The 13250-nt window shown below is 46.3% G+C and overlaps 1 protein-coding gene and 1 long non-coding RNA gene across 2 annotated transcripts in view; one reads left to right on the top strand and one right to left on the bottom strand.

Annotated features, from left to right (window-relative positions):
* LOC146856579 (uncharacterized) overlaps positions 1–6207 on the bottom strand; it is a 221423-nt gene extending 215216 nt beyond the window's left edge. The window contains exon 1 of the long non-coding RNA XR_014981535.1: positions 5322–6207. This is a non-coding gene — a long non-coding RNA (uncharacterized LOC146856579). The remainder of the gene's footprint in view (positions 1–5321) is intronic.
* Positions 1–13250, top strand: part of RAPGEF3 (Rap guanine nucleotide exchange factor 3) — an 870850-nt gene that overhangs the window by 582651 nt on the left and 274949 nt on the right. The window lies entirely within an intron of this gene.

Below are 13250 nucleotides of genomic sequence, written 5' to 3'. Positions count from 1 at the left end.
CTTTTAGTGAAGGTTATTTTTATATACTGTGTTTGAAAATACCACTTTTAGAAAGTAGGTATTTTCTTGCCTAAGCCTTCCAGTGTGCTCTGCTGCTATGTGTATTGGCTGTCTGGGTTTGGAGTGACAGGGCTGGGGAATTCCTAGAGAGACAGGGTGATGTGTCCGAGTGGTGAATGGAGGGATCTACATCTAGATGGGTGGGAGGAGTTGCACCTGGGACCTGAATAGGGCTGTGCCTTCCCTCCACAATGCTGGCTCCACCTCCTGTGGTGCGTCTGATGTCTCTGCCCTGCCCCCTGAAAGGAAAGAAGCAGCCTGGTAAACAAAGTGCTCCAGGACTGAGCAGAACTGGTTCTGGCTGGGTTCAGTGACTTGTGACTCTTTAGAACAAAGACTTTTGGGGTATAAATATCTGTTCTGAAACCCCTACAATTTTTATTGCCCCTGGATCTCAAGACCAACCTCTGTCCATGGAACTGAAGAAAGCTGCAGGAGAGGACTGTCCTGGTGTTGTGTGCTGTTCCCTGGATTGGCCTGCAGTAGTTTTCATTGGACTGGAAAAAGGAGGGAAAAGGAGCTGCAAGAGAACTTTTTAATCTTGAACCTGCAATCACCCAAGGGCTAGAGAGAGAGCTAGCCCCCTGACTGAAGTCTCAGGACCAGTAGACTTCATTTTGTCGCTAAAGCCTCGAAATTATCGCTAAAGCCTAAAAATCATCGCCCCGCACGTTTGCGGCCAGAAAATCATCACTACAGCTGCTGAACGTAAAGAAAATCGTCGCACCACTGCCGCTGAAGGGTCGCTGGCCTGATCATCGCCCGCACGTTTGCGGCCAGAAAATCATCGCTACAGCTGCTGAGCGTAAAGAAAATCGTCGCACCACTGCCGCTGAAGGCTCGCTGGCCTGATCATCGCCCTGCACGTTTGCGGCCAGAAAATCATCACTACAGCTGCTGAGCGTAAGAAAATCGTCGCATCACTGCCGCTGAAGGCTGGCTGGCCTGATCATCGCCCCGCACGTTTGCGGCCAGAAAATCATCGCTACAGCTGCTGAGCGTAAAGAAAATCGTCCCATCACTGCCGCTGAAGGTTCGCTGGCCTGATCATCGCCCCGCACGTTTGCGGCCAGAAAATCATCGCTACAGCTGCTGAGCGTAAAGAAAATCATCGCATCACTGCTGCTGAAGGCTCGCTGGCCTAATCATCGCCCCGCATGGTCGCGGGCCGAAAATCATCGCTACAGTGGCTGAGCATCCGGAAAATCATCGCTAACCCCCGTTAGCGAGCGGCCCTGTCGTTAACCCGCCGGAGCGACATTTCTTGTGGATTACTTGCCAACATCTCAGAACTGTGAGTAAGAGGGGTCGCAGAGACCACTGTCCTGAAATGAACTTTACCTTACCCATTGGAACTATTTTTGCAGCATCCAGAGAGAAATATTTTTTGTACAGTATTTTCCCCGTTATGTGGTCTTGTGATAAGTCTCTATAAATATAACTATTTCCTTGGATAGCTACCTGTGTTATGTCCCTTTGTAGTGTTCCTCACTGTATTTACTGTGTATGATCATCAACGCTTTACACACTGCCTCTGAGATTAGCCTAACTGCTCGTGCTATGTTACCACAGGGTGGAGCAGGGGTTGTCAAGGGGGTGCAGCCCTTCACTCTGACTTAGAAAGAAGGGTCCCTGATTGAACAGTGGCCATCAACTGCCAACCAGAGACCCCCATTTCCAACAGGGTCTAACAGTGAACAGGGAAATCAGGTAACCAGATTATGAGCTGGAATCCAGAGGTACCTGAGAGTAAGCTGGAACCTGACGGATCTGAACCTGAGCAGGAGTCACAGCGGACTGGAGAGTGGAAATGAGCTTCAGGGTCCTTTTAATAGGTGGGTGTTAAGAGACCTACTGATGGCGAGCAAGAGTCTGAAGCCCTTAGGATGAGCAGCACCCATGGATTCTTAAGTGTAAACAGAATCCTACAGACAAGAGGATCCACATGAGCTTCTGGGGTCATGCTGGTCAGGGCCAAGCAAGAATTCAGATTTTCAGAATAACTTACTCTGCAAATTTGACCTGATTGCATTTTAAAATATAACATCTCGAGAATTTGTTTACGGCAGCAAGGTATGCCTATATGATTAAATAATAGGTTGAGATATTTGTTTTTTCCGTTTTTTACCTTTGTATTGTTGTGTGTAATACATGTTATTTGTAAAAACACATTTTCTTTTTCTATGGGGACTTATTGTATTGTGATATATTTTGATGAGTGAGTAATATCGCTCATTTTTAGAAATCATTTGTGATAATTCTGGGTTTGTGTGCTCCTTTTATGCTCCTGTCTTTATGAACATCATATCTACATACCAATGTTGGTTTAAATAGCCATATCAATTCTTGTGCTTTATAGTGGTCTTCCCTTGACTTTAAAGAATTTGGCCTATGTCATGGCAATGATGCAAATGAACTTTACTCTTTTGTGGAGTAATATTTTACCTGGTTCTTTTGTATGTTATGTTACAATATTTTTATGTATGTGTTGTAAATATTATTTTGTCTACTTGTATATATTTTAGCCCTGAAGAAGTCCGCATGAGGACGAAATACATCAGCGATCAAGAATTTTATGAATTTGTATACCAATAAAGAATTAAAGAATTTTTGTATCTACAATCAAATTCTGCCAGCACTTTTCTTTGATTGGGAAGACCCTGATGGACTGTGTTTTGTTATATTGTGAATAAGGTTTATTATAAATTATCACTCACATTTGTGTGGAGGAGTGTGGCTCAATGGTTAGAGTGGCAGACCCTGAAGCAGAGTTCTGGCCAGGGACCAGGGTTCGATTCCTGCCTCAGCGGGGCTCGGGCTCAATTTCCTCGCAACTGTCTATTCTCGCCTCAGTGCCTATTCTAATCACGGGCCCCACGCTGCAACTCTGGGCAATAGCTTGCTTAGCCTCCACACCGGCCCCAACAGCGCTAAGGATGCCTGGCTTTGCCCAGGAGTGGACACTTCACAGGGAAAGCCAGGAGGGGTTCCACAGTGGTATGAGTATCAGCGTCAGGAAACTGCAAAAGGTGACACCGCAAGGTGGCTGTCTGGTGACAGTGCGCTCTATAAGTACCTTGACATTTACATTTACATTTATTTGAGTGCTGGGCCACCCTCTGCTTATAGGGACTACCAGTGAACAGGGAAATCAGGTGACCAGATTATGAGATGGAATCCAAAGGCACCTGAGAGTGAGCTTGAACCTGAAGCATCTGAACCTGAGCAGGAGTCTCAGAGGACCGGAGAGTGGAAATGAGCTTCAGGGTCCTTTTGATAAGTGGGTAGTTAAGAGATCAACTGATGGCGAGCAAGAGTCTGAAGGCCTTAGGATAAGCAGCGCCCATGGATTCTTAAGTGTGAACAGAATCCTACAGACAAGAGGATCCACATGAGCTTCTGGGGTCATGCTGGTCAGGGCCAAGGAAGGATTCATAAGAATGATCAGGAGTTTTAGGACCAGAGAGAGGACTTAGAGATCAAAGGGCAAATAAGGTCTTAGACTATCTAAGAGTGAGCAACTGTTTCAGGGACAGATTCGTTGGAAGATGTGCGAGTGAGCTGCAGAGAAATAATAGATATTCTAGCAAGTGAATAATGCTAACGGTCCTAGAACATTTTAAAAGTTTAATTTATCAGAAATGTCTCCCCAGATCAGCTCCCTAATACTATCCAAACAATGTTTCTTGAAAGGTTGAGATCTGCAAAGGTGGGACGCTTGCTTTTGGGTGCCTGGGCCAATTTTTGGTCCTGAGTCAACCCAGAACATAGGCTACTTTCAGGCCTGGGGACAGGTGTGATGTCAGCAGGGATGGTAGCTGCTACATTCACAAATGAACAACGCAGATATCCTGAACACTCTCACTCACTCTCACAGATGAGGCTGACTTCATACTACTATGATTTTTTTCAAAAGCACCTTACCTGATGTATTTCAGTGCCTTAAAGAAAGGGTTTTAAGGTTCATAGAGCACACCCGTTGTACCATAAACTCCTGTGGAAGTCTTTTATTATTACCTCAGTGGCTAGGCAGAGCTCTGAAGTGCACATTATAATGTTGTCTAGTCTGAATATGTTTGTTTAGTACAGGGCACTGCAGTATTGTTTAGCAGACTGAAGCGTCTTTTATTACATGGTACACATTAATTACCATTTACACATCGCAAACCAAATGTACGCTACAAAACAAGCAGACAACTCAATACTAGCAGTTCAAACACGTTGTTAGTTCTTCCACTGAGAGGGGAGATGTGAATGTTAGAAGTAGTACAACTACAGGGAAGACTGCCAGAGGCTAGAAGAGCTAAAAAAGCATTATCTCTGAAAAAAGCTTGTATGGCCTCAAAACAAATGGGAGAAAGACCCATGCTCAGTTGAGAATGGGTTCTGAGCGGGACAGGCAGCGTGAGTTATGGCCTATATTGTGTGTGTTGGTTACCATAACTGGTGAGTTTCCATCGTTTTCAACTTTGTTTTTTTAATGAATATGTGCAGAGAAAGGGAGGATAAATAATGGTAAAGTCTGCAATTATTTTATTAGGTAGGGGTGTGCAAAGTTGTCAGTGGGCTTACTGCACAGCAGTTTGAAACTTCAGTGCTTTGCAAACTGCAAAGCTGCCAATTTTGTTTTTAAAAAAACATGAAAAGCTGCAAAGAGACGTGTAGCAGCAGGAATTTTTCTGCTGCTGCAAATGACCAGGAGCAGGCTGCAGCCAATCTGTATGCTGCATCCCTCCCCTTCCATAAAGCCAGAAGCGAATTAAGGGAATGCGTTGTAAGTACCTCACTAGTTGGGGATTATGGTGTTAAAATGTCAAAAGCTGACAATGTCAGTACCTAAAATATCAGATCTCCGCAATACTTTGAACCACTGCTCATTCATCTTCGTGGCCCACCCATCCTTGTTCATGGCCCGCAAGAATCCTAGAGCTGGGCCTGGCTGGCCCTGAAAGTGCTGGGTTCATTAGAAAACATAAAATATCATTTGCAAAGAAGCTGACCTTATATGCCCCCAATTTCATTGTGAAGCCCTTTGTGCTTCCGGCAACATCTTTATTGCGGCTGCCCTGGCGCCCGCAGGGTGCCCTAGAAGGGCGGGCCTCTAGTGCCAGCAAGGCACCAACCCACCCCCCTTCTACTAGGGGACCCCTCGGGGAGGAGTCCCCCCTCTCTGCAGCCAGTGGCTGCGGCACGCAGGGCGCGTCACTTCCGGGGCGCAAGAACGGGAGGTGGGGGTATAAAGGCCTCCCCCACCCTCTTACCTTCCTCTTGTGTTTGCTGGGGCGGCACTGGCTCCTTGTGCTCCCCAAGGTGCTGGTTCCGATAGCGCTGCTCTGTTGGGCTGGGCCATTTTACATACCATGGCAGAGTGGCTCCGGGTTTGGGGTTTATCCTGGGGGGTTGGGCTCGCGACATCCGCCCAACCTCGTGGAGCGGTGGCCAGCTGCACTCACCGGGAGGTGTTCTTTCTGGGTGGCTTCAGTGCTCTTCTGGTGTGCCTGTGGGACCGACTCAGAGCACATTTTGTGCGGGCAATGATGTGGCTTGCCGGTGGGTCCATGGCATGGTCACATTTGAAAGAAGTGGTGATGCACACACCAGTGCATGGCAGTAGGCTACATTGCTGGTGCTTGACTCATGAATTGGTCATTGGCGCGGGCCAGTGGTGAACAACCTTAGTATGTGCAGCAGCAGATGGGGTGGTCACAAGTCGATTAGTAGATCGCTGCCGGATTCACAAAGAGTGTTTGCACGGGAGGTTCATCTCTGCTCCTCTCACTTGCATGTGTTTGGGATGCGAATTGTAATAAAAAAAATTTAAAAAAGTTAAGGGGTATCCCAGTGACTACTTGCTCAAGTTGATGGTCTAGTCCGTTTGCGAGCCTACGCGCAGTGTTGTCCTCAGCGTGCCCATCTCAGCCGACAGGCAGGGCTCCACGCCACACGCCTGTGTGCAATAAACAATCCCTTTGTGGCCTCGCTGGCATCTGGGGGATAATCACGGGACACTAAGAGGCCAATTCCCGCACGCACGCCGTGTCCTCCTGTATTGTGACAGACGTGCCAGGGCTCTCGGTCACATTTTCCGAATCCGGAATGGCAAAATTAGGTAATATCTACGGAGTACTAGATTCCTGGTATTTCATTAGGCGCGGTCATCATTGCCCCATGACTGTGAGCTGGCAGATGGGAGGAGGTCTAAGGAGTCTCAGACATTCACCCGGTTTAAAGTTCAGACATCAATTCACAATACCGGTCACATGAAAGCTTTACTGCACTCACGCGAGATTAAGTAAGGTCACAGTTTCATATCAAAGTGATATCGCACCTTCCTGCCGATAACACCGGTCGCCGAAGCGCATGTGGTCTGAAGTACAGGTTTGTTTGCTAGTAAAATAACAGTGAAAAATAAGTCTCCCGAGGGAGGAGGGGGATACATTCACTGGGGAAATTGCTCACATGCGAATCTCCAAATGTACAGAATTGTGCAGTCTTGAGACTTCGTGTAGTTGCTCTGTGTTTTAAGGCACCGTCGGTTGAAGCCTGAGTGCACCTGTAATGCCTGAGTGATTGGTATTATGAAAAGCCTTGCGGTATTATGCGCACCTGGCTACGTTGGTTATGACCCGCTAGGTCACAGGGATGAATCCCAACACAATACTTAGGCGTTCTAAGACCCAAAATAGAGCGAGAGAGAGAGAAGTGTTCACCTGCGGGACTTCGGTATTAATCCCAGCAGAATAATGCGGCTGCAGTATAGATGTGTAAATATCACCCGGGTCATAAAGTCAAATCAGAACTGTTGGCTGGTGCTGGGAAACCTGCCTTTGGTCCCAGCGTCGGCTTGACACACTTTTGTCTAGGCAATGCGCTTAATCTCCCTGTGCCTAAAGAATGAATCAACCTGACCTGGGTAATGTAACTCATGCACATGTAAAGCGCTCCAATGCACATGGGCCGATATCAAGCAACATGAAACTACAAAAAACATAAGCTAACATAAACAAGCACTTCAGGTATTAGCATCGCACGGAAGTTAGGGGCCCTGGTGCAAACAAGGAATATGGCCCCTGTGACTGCTGTTAGAGTAGTGAGCTACAGCATTCTCCAGTGGGCAATGGACACCGCAGGGCTCTGGGCCCCGGTGCCACTGCACCTGCTTCACAAAAGGTAATGGGTAATGAAGCGGACTACTATAGAGATGTATGTATTGTAATTTGCATTCTATGGTGTCTACTCCCTCGGGTGAGGCGACGATGCGCTTTTTCAGTGAGTAGCATGCTACTCCAGAACCCGAAAAGGATTATCGGTAGGAAAATCGCACTTAAAGTATAGAAGACATGGAGAAAAGCTTTGTGACGATTCAAATTTAAAGTTCTCCAATATGTGGTGACGGGACACACAATCAGGATAGCAGAAGGTTCTATTGTTTTGCAAAACAAAATACATCCTGATCTTGTCAGAAAAACAGAGGGATCATGCTATAATCTATTGTAGTTGTTTGTACATCTTCCTCATTGCTGTCCTGTTCCTTGCTGCTCAGCCATGAGTGAGGTCACTTGGAATGTTGAGTGTGGGGGACTGGAGGAGTTGGCAGTTGGAGGAGATGGGCTGAGCAGCAGGGAGGCTGCTCCTGGTGGGGCTTTACTGGGGCCTAGCTGAGGCCTTACATGAGATCTACATGGACTTTATGACTAACCAATAAACCTATAACTTGTTCTACGTAACTTGTCTACGAGACATCCTTCATTATTACACTGGCGACGACTGGAAAGAACTTACGTGTGTGCTTCAATGGATAAAGGATTTTCAGGAGAGAAGGAAAATTTCAAGAGAACTTTCAAGCTGGTTGCTGTACTGAAACTGTGAGTAAAGAGGAAACTGTAAAGATGTGTGTAAAGTGATTGGAACTGGAATTGAAAAAGGAATTTAAGTGAGATTACAAGTGAACCTTTGGAAGCTGACACTTAAGAGCCCCACCAGTGACCTATCCATCGGTCGCCCTAATATGTATGTGTCAGTTTCTTTCTTCTGTACTGTGCAAGAGATTCTCACACGTTAAAAACCTACACTTTTGGAAATACAACGATCTGGCAATCTGATTTTAAAGTGCACGGATGTTGAAACATTCACTTTGGCTGGGAAAGTACATCGCTTAAGCATTCTGAAATCGGGGGGCATGAGTCTGGTCCCGTGAAGTGTTTGGCAAATTTCACGCTTGCATTCAAGGTCGAGGTGAAGTCAGAGTGCAAGTCTGTTGACAAGAGACAACGAGGTGAATAAATCTTCGTGCTTGGCTTGCGTGACTAACATCATCTATGAAGCTTGTAGGAGGGCACGTTGTGGATCGTGTTGGATCATCAGTCTGATCTATTTTTTTGCAAGTTTCAAGGTGCGTGATTGGTCGTGACAATGGGTGAGACATTTGTTCATTATTTTGCCAGTTTAACCGGAAAAACAAAGAGACTGTCGAGTATTTTTTTTTTTTGAAGTTAAGAAGGGCACATAGTGGCGCATTTGGCTGTGATATTTTTACTGCGTGGGAGACACGTGTATATTTGGGAAATTAGTGCAAGCTATTTGAAGGATAACGTGAGGAAACAACTGCCAATCTGTTATGCGATACTATTTCCTTTTGAATCCAAGTGGGATTCGGTGCACGCGCCACTCACCTTCATCTTGCTCTTGGTTGCCTCCTGCATTGTCGTCTCCTGGTGACGTCTGCATCGTTCTGCAGGGACAGAGAATGCACGTTTGTGCTGTGAGCCATCCGCCTCTGCTTTGGTAACGTGCCGCCATCTTGTGGAAGTTTGCATTTATTGGTTTTTTTTTTGCCAACTACGACTGGAAACAGAATACTGCCAATCTCGACTGGAAACAGAATACTGCCAATCTCGACTGGAAACGGAATTCTGCAAAGACATCGGTTTAGTAACTGCTTTCTATGTTGAAGTTATGAGGTGAAGAAGTGTACTCTTATGAAAAACGAGCTGCGTGGTCATTGGAAATTAGCAGGTTTTATTTTCCAGATACTGTTGGATGGTGTCCTTGGATGAAGTCACTCGTTAGTCATTTAACTGTTTTAGCAAGCTTCTCGGATATGATATCTTTGTTTTTGCCACACTGTGCATTACCATGCTTATGTACACTGTTATTATGTGTTTTGCTTTGTTTGCTTCTCATTGCGTTGCGTTTTGTTGTGTTGTACGTAATTAATGTGATTATATTGATGAGTGAATGTTGGATATGGTGTTGTATCTGTATTTTATTCTTAGTCATACCGTTGTTCTCGGTTGTGGATTGCCTTGTGCGACCCTGTAAGCAATGTGTTCTGCAACGCAGTTGTGTGTGTGCGTTCTTGTGCGTAGAAGCAGCTGTGGATGTAACATTCAATGTAAATGAATGTGTTCAGTTTTTAAGGGAGGTTAATTCCCCTGTAGGTAGGCGTTGTTCCCCTATAACGGTAATTTGAATTTTGGAGTGTCATAGGGATTTCCCTATTACAAGATTTGATATCTTGGAGTATCATAGGGAAAGTTTTTCCCTATTACAGTGTTCGCAGAGTCTAAGGGAGGTGTTTTCCCCTATAGGGAGGTGTTTTCCCCTATTACAGTATTTGGAGTTTCATAGGGAGGTGCGTTTCCCTATTTCAATGTTCTATGTGTCTAAGGGAGGTGTTTTCCCCTATAGGGAGGTGTTTTCCCCTATTACAGTATTTGGAGTTTCATAGGGAGGTGCGTTTCCCTATTTCTATGTTCTATGTGTCTAAGGGAGGTGTTTTCCCCTATAGGGAGGTGTTTTCCCCTATTACTGTATTTGGAGTTTCATAGGGAGGTGCGTTTCCCTATTTCTATGTTCTATGTGTCTAAGGGAGGTGTTTTCCCCTATAGGGAGGTGTTTTCCCCTATTACAGTATTTGGAGTTTCATAGGGAGATGCGTTTCCCTATTTCTATGTTCTATGTGTCTTAGGGAGGTGTTTTTTTGGTAGTGTGTACCCAACTAATTAGTTTCCCTAGGGAGGGGGATGGGGTTCATTATTCTTTTGTTATAGTTATTTTCTTGCGACTATTTGCTGATTTGATGTATAATTATTTGCATAATGTACTTTCTTTTTATTTCTACTTTATTTAAGCAAAGGTATTTTGTGCTATCTTGATTCAATGCATTTATATCTTTTGCTTAGTTTTTCTAAGGAAGGGAGATGTGCTATAATCTATTGTAGTTGTTTGTACATTTTCCTCATTGCTGTCCTGTTCCTTGCTGCTCAGCCATGAGTGAGGTCACTTGGAATGTTGAGTGTGGGGGACTGGAGGAGTTGGCAGTTGGAGGAGATGGGCTGAGCAGCAGGGAGGCTGCTCCTGGTGGGGCTTTACTGGGGCCTAGCTGAGGCCTTACATGAGATCTACATGGACTTTATGACTAACCAATAAACCTATAACTTGTTCTACGTAACTTGTCTACGAGACATCCTTCATTATTACACATCAGTTTGGAGACTCACAGCAAGACAAGAACATAATCAGAGTCATAATTGGCAACGGCCTGGTGGGCAAAACAGCTAATCACCTAGCAGCCAGATGTGTCAGAAGGGTCAGAAGTCAGATGTGCATTTACCTGTAATCGACAGAACACATCAGGTGTTAGGAGGACAGAGAGGTTGTACACCAACTTTAGATACCTGCACCGTTTAAAACGTTTGATGATTCGTTTATACAGTTATGGCTGGTAGAAAATGGTAAAAGCAAAGGTGATGTTTGTTATGCAGCCAAACTTGGATTCAGTGTCGCTACACTGTACCAGCTGTGGCGTCAGTGGGCTTCTAACCTGTGAAATTACTGGAGATGCCTTCAGATTGTATTAAGAGTCCCTTCATCTATCCCCTCAGAGCACACCGAGTTCAAGTCGATCGCTGTTGCGATGCTGTTGCGTTCCCACTGGCCTCGAAATTAAAGCCTTTGGTAAGACTGTGGCTTCTTGTGGCCGCGATTGTGCTGTGTCAGTGGCACCAGAGATTTGTATAAGTAAGGGAACTTCACTGATCACTATCGTGATGCAGTTGTGTTTCTAGAGATCACTACCGTGACCGCACAGAATTTTCAATGCACCTCTATCGTGTTTTGCATGTTTCGGGACTTTTGCAGATTTGCAGTTATGTAGCGCGCGCGTTTGCGGATCCTAGTTTTGCGCAATACCGACCGTCACTATGCCGTGTCGCCGCAAACAGCCCAAGGTCTGCTTGGGTGGTTACCGAACAGGGTCAGTTGGGGTTAATCATGGGTGCTCTAAACCAATTTGTACTGCCAGGCTGCCATTAAGCGGGAAGACCACTTGGGGGGCCAGTCTATCTCAATCTGGCTGTTCATGAATGAATAAAGCCTTCATTCACTAACAGGGTCCTTTGGCCACCAGGAGTTATGCATGTGGCCCTTATCAATGTCTTATTGATGTATGTGCTACTGGTGACAAAGGGTGAAAGGGTTGTCGGTTTTGGCCGGGGCTCGGCAAGTATGCTTTCATCTTTCTCTCCGTAAACTTGTGCATTAGCGGTCTAGAACCCAAGTATACTTCACGGGGCTCTGCTCACACCAAAGTGGGCCAGGATCTCACAAAGCACAGGGGGAGAGTGCGGTGTCAGCCGTATAGGGGAACTATGAGAAATATGCCAGAGGTAGCGTATATTACATCACAGACTTGACCGGTGATATTATCTTGGTTCATCCTTTGTCCCAACATAGACAAAAGTTACGGACAGGCTCTTTTTTGGCATAGGATAGTTATGTTGTCTCTGCATGCGCCTCTCTCGCAGTACACCGAGGTCTAGTTTGTCTCCAACATGGGGATTGTGTGCCACTATTCCATTTCCTAAGGGCTCCCGCTTTCCGCACCTAGATCACGTGCAGGTGACCTGTCTGGTTGTTGCGGAAGTTGATTAGTGTAATGGTCCCATTTGCGGTTGAGCTCGCTATGCATCGAAGGGAAACATTTAAGGAATGTTCAACACGTTAAGGTGACAGTCCCACCAGTTCAGAAGGGAAGCATCCTTAACAGGCTACGCAGGGAAGCTAAAATTGGCTTCACCTATCTTATACAACTAACAAGCACTGTTAAAACCAAGGGTACTGGCGTGTATTGAGGTACTGTGGTTTGTGTTATATATCCGGAGGCAGTGTCAGGAGCCGCAAAACACCTGTCTACCTTTGCCCAATGGTGGGAAAGCACATTTTTACACTTACTCAATCAATTTCAACGCAAAGTGCGGCACTGCTAAAATATTGGGTCTGCATTGCGCAATAGGCTACGAGGGCCTTCATGGGGAACACCTGCGGGCACCATATAGAATCAGGTACCATGTACACTGGGTGGGCAGTCCCCTGCAGCCAAGGGCCGGTATCAGGTAGCTCCAGTAAGACACAGTCACCCGCGCGTTAACCAGGGCAGCAGGCGGGTGGTGGTAGTGTCAGCTAACAAGTGTGCGGTGGCGCGGAATAGTTTGGTAAACTCTGCGTTAGTGCCATTTGGAGACAGGGTATTTTCGACCTTTTGGTGTCCCAAAATCCAGGAAAGGGCAGGTATTTGCACACAACTTTCCCCCCTGGTCCAGCAGACTTGTCTGCCCCCCCCCCCCTGGGTTATCCTTCTGCGGGCTAGAACCAGACAATAGATGGGGCATCTTTGGGGATTGGGGTCCCTAACACATTGATAGTCAAGCGTTGCGGTAGATGTACCATGTAAGGCAGGGTCCCCACTGGGGTTGTCCCCAAGTTCTGGGGTCAAAGGGGGTTGGAGCATTAAGTCTTCAGTCCTGGGGTAGAATCTGCAACCCCTCAATCCAAGTAATGGCAGTTAAGGGAGATAAGTATCGGCTAGGGGGTAGCACACACTGGCTAGCAGCGCCACCGTGCCCCGGGGGCAGGCGTACTCTACAAATACACAAAGCTGCAACCAGAAGGGTGCCAAGTGACATAACGAGTAAGATGTTTGAGAGGTGTGTCTCTGGCGTTACAGCTGGCTGGAGCCAGTCCCACTTAGAGATACGCCCGGGGATATGGTGTGCGCCTTTAGATCCCCATGACCTCCTAGATCCCCATTGTAGGAAGGTGGAATCTGACTAATGGTTGCCCCCAACTTTTTTGCCTGGTATTTGAGTGGTTTTTGACTAGTCTGGCTGGGATCCTGCTATCCAGGACCC

The sequence above is a fragment of the Triturus cristatus genome, chromosome 4_1 (assembly GCF_964204655.1).
Source record: "Triturus cristatus chromosome 4_1, aTriCri1.1, whole genome shotgun sequence".
Classification (NCBI taxonomy): Eukaryota; Metazoa; Chordata; class Amphibia; order Caudata; family Salamandridae; genus Triturus; species Triturus cristatus.
Note: the sequence above shows the minus strand (reverse complement) of the source record. Positions and strands in the feature narration are given on the sequence as shown.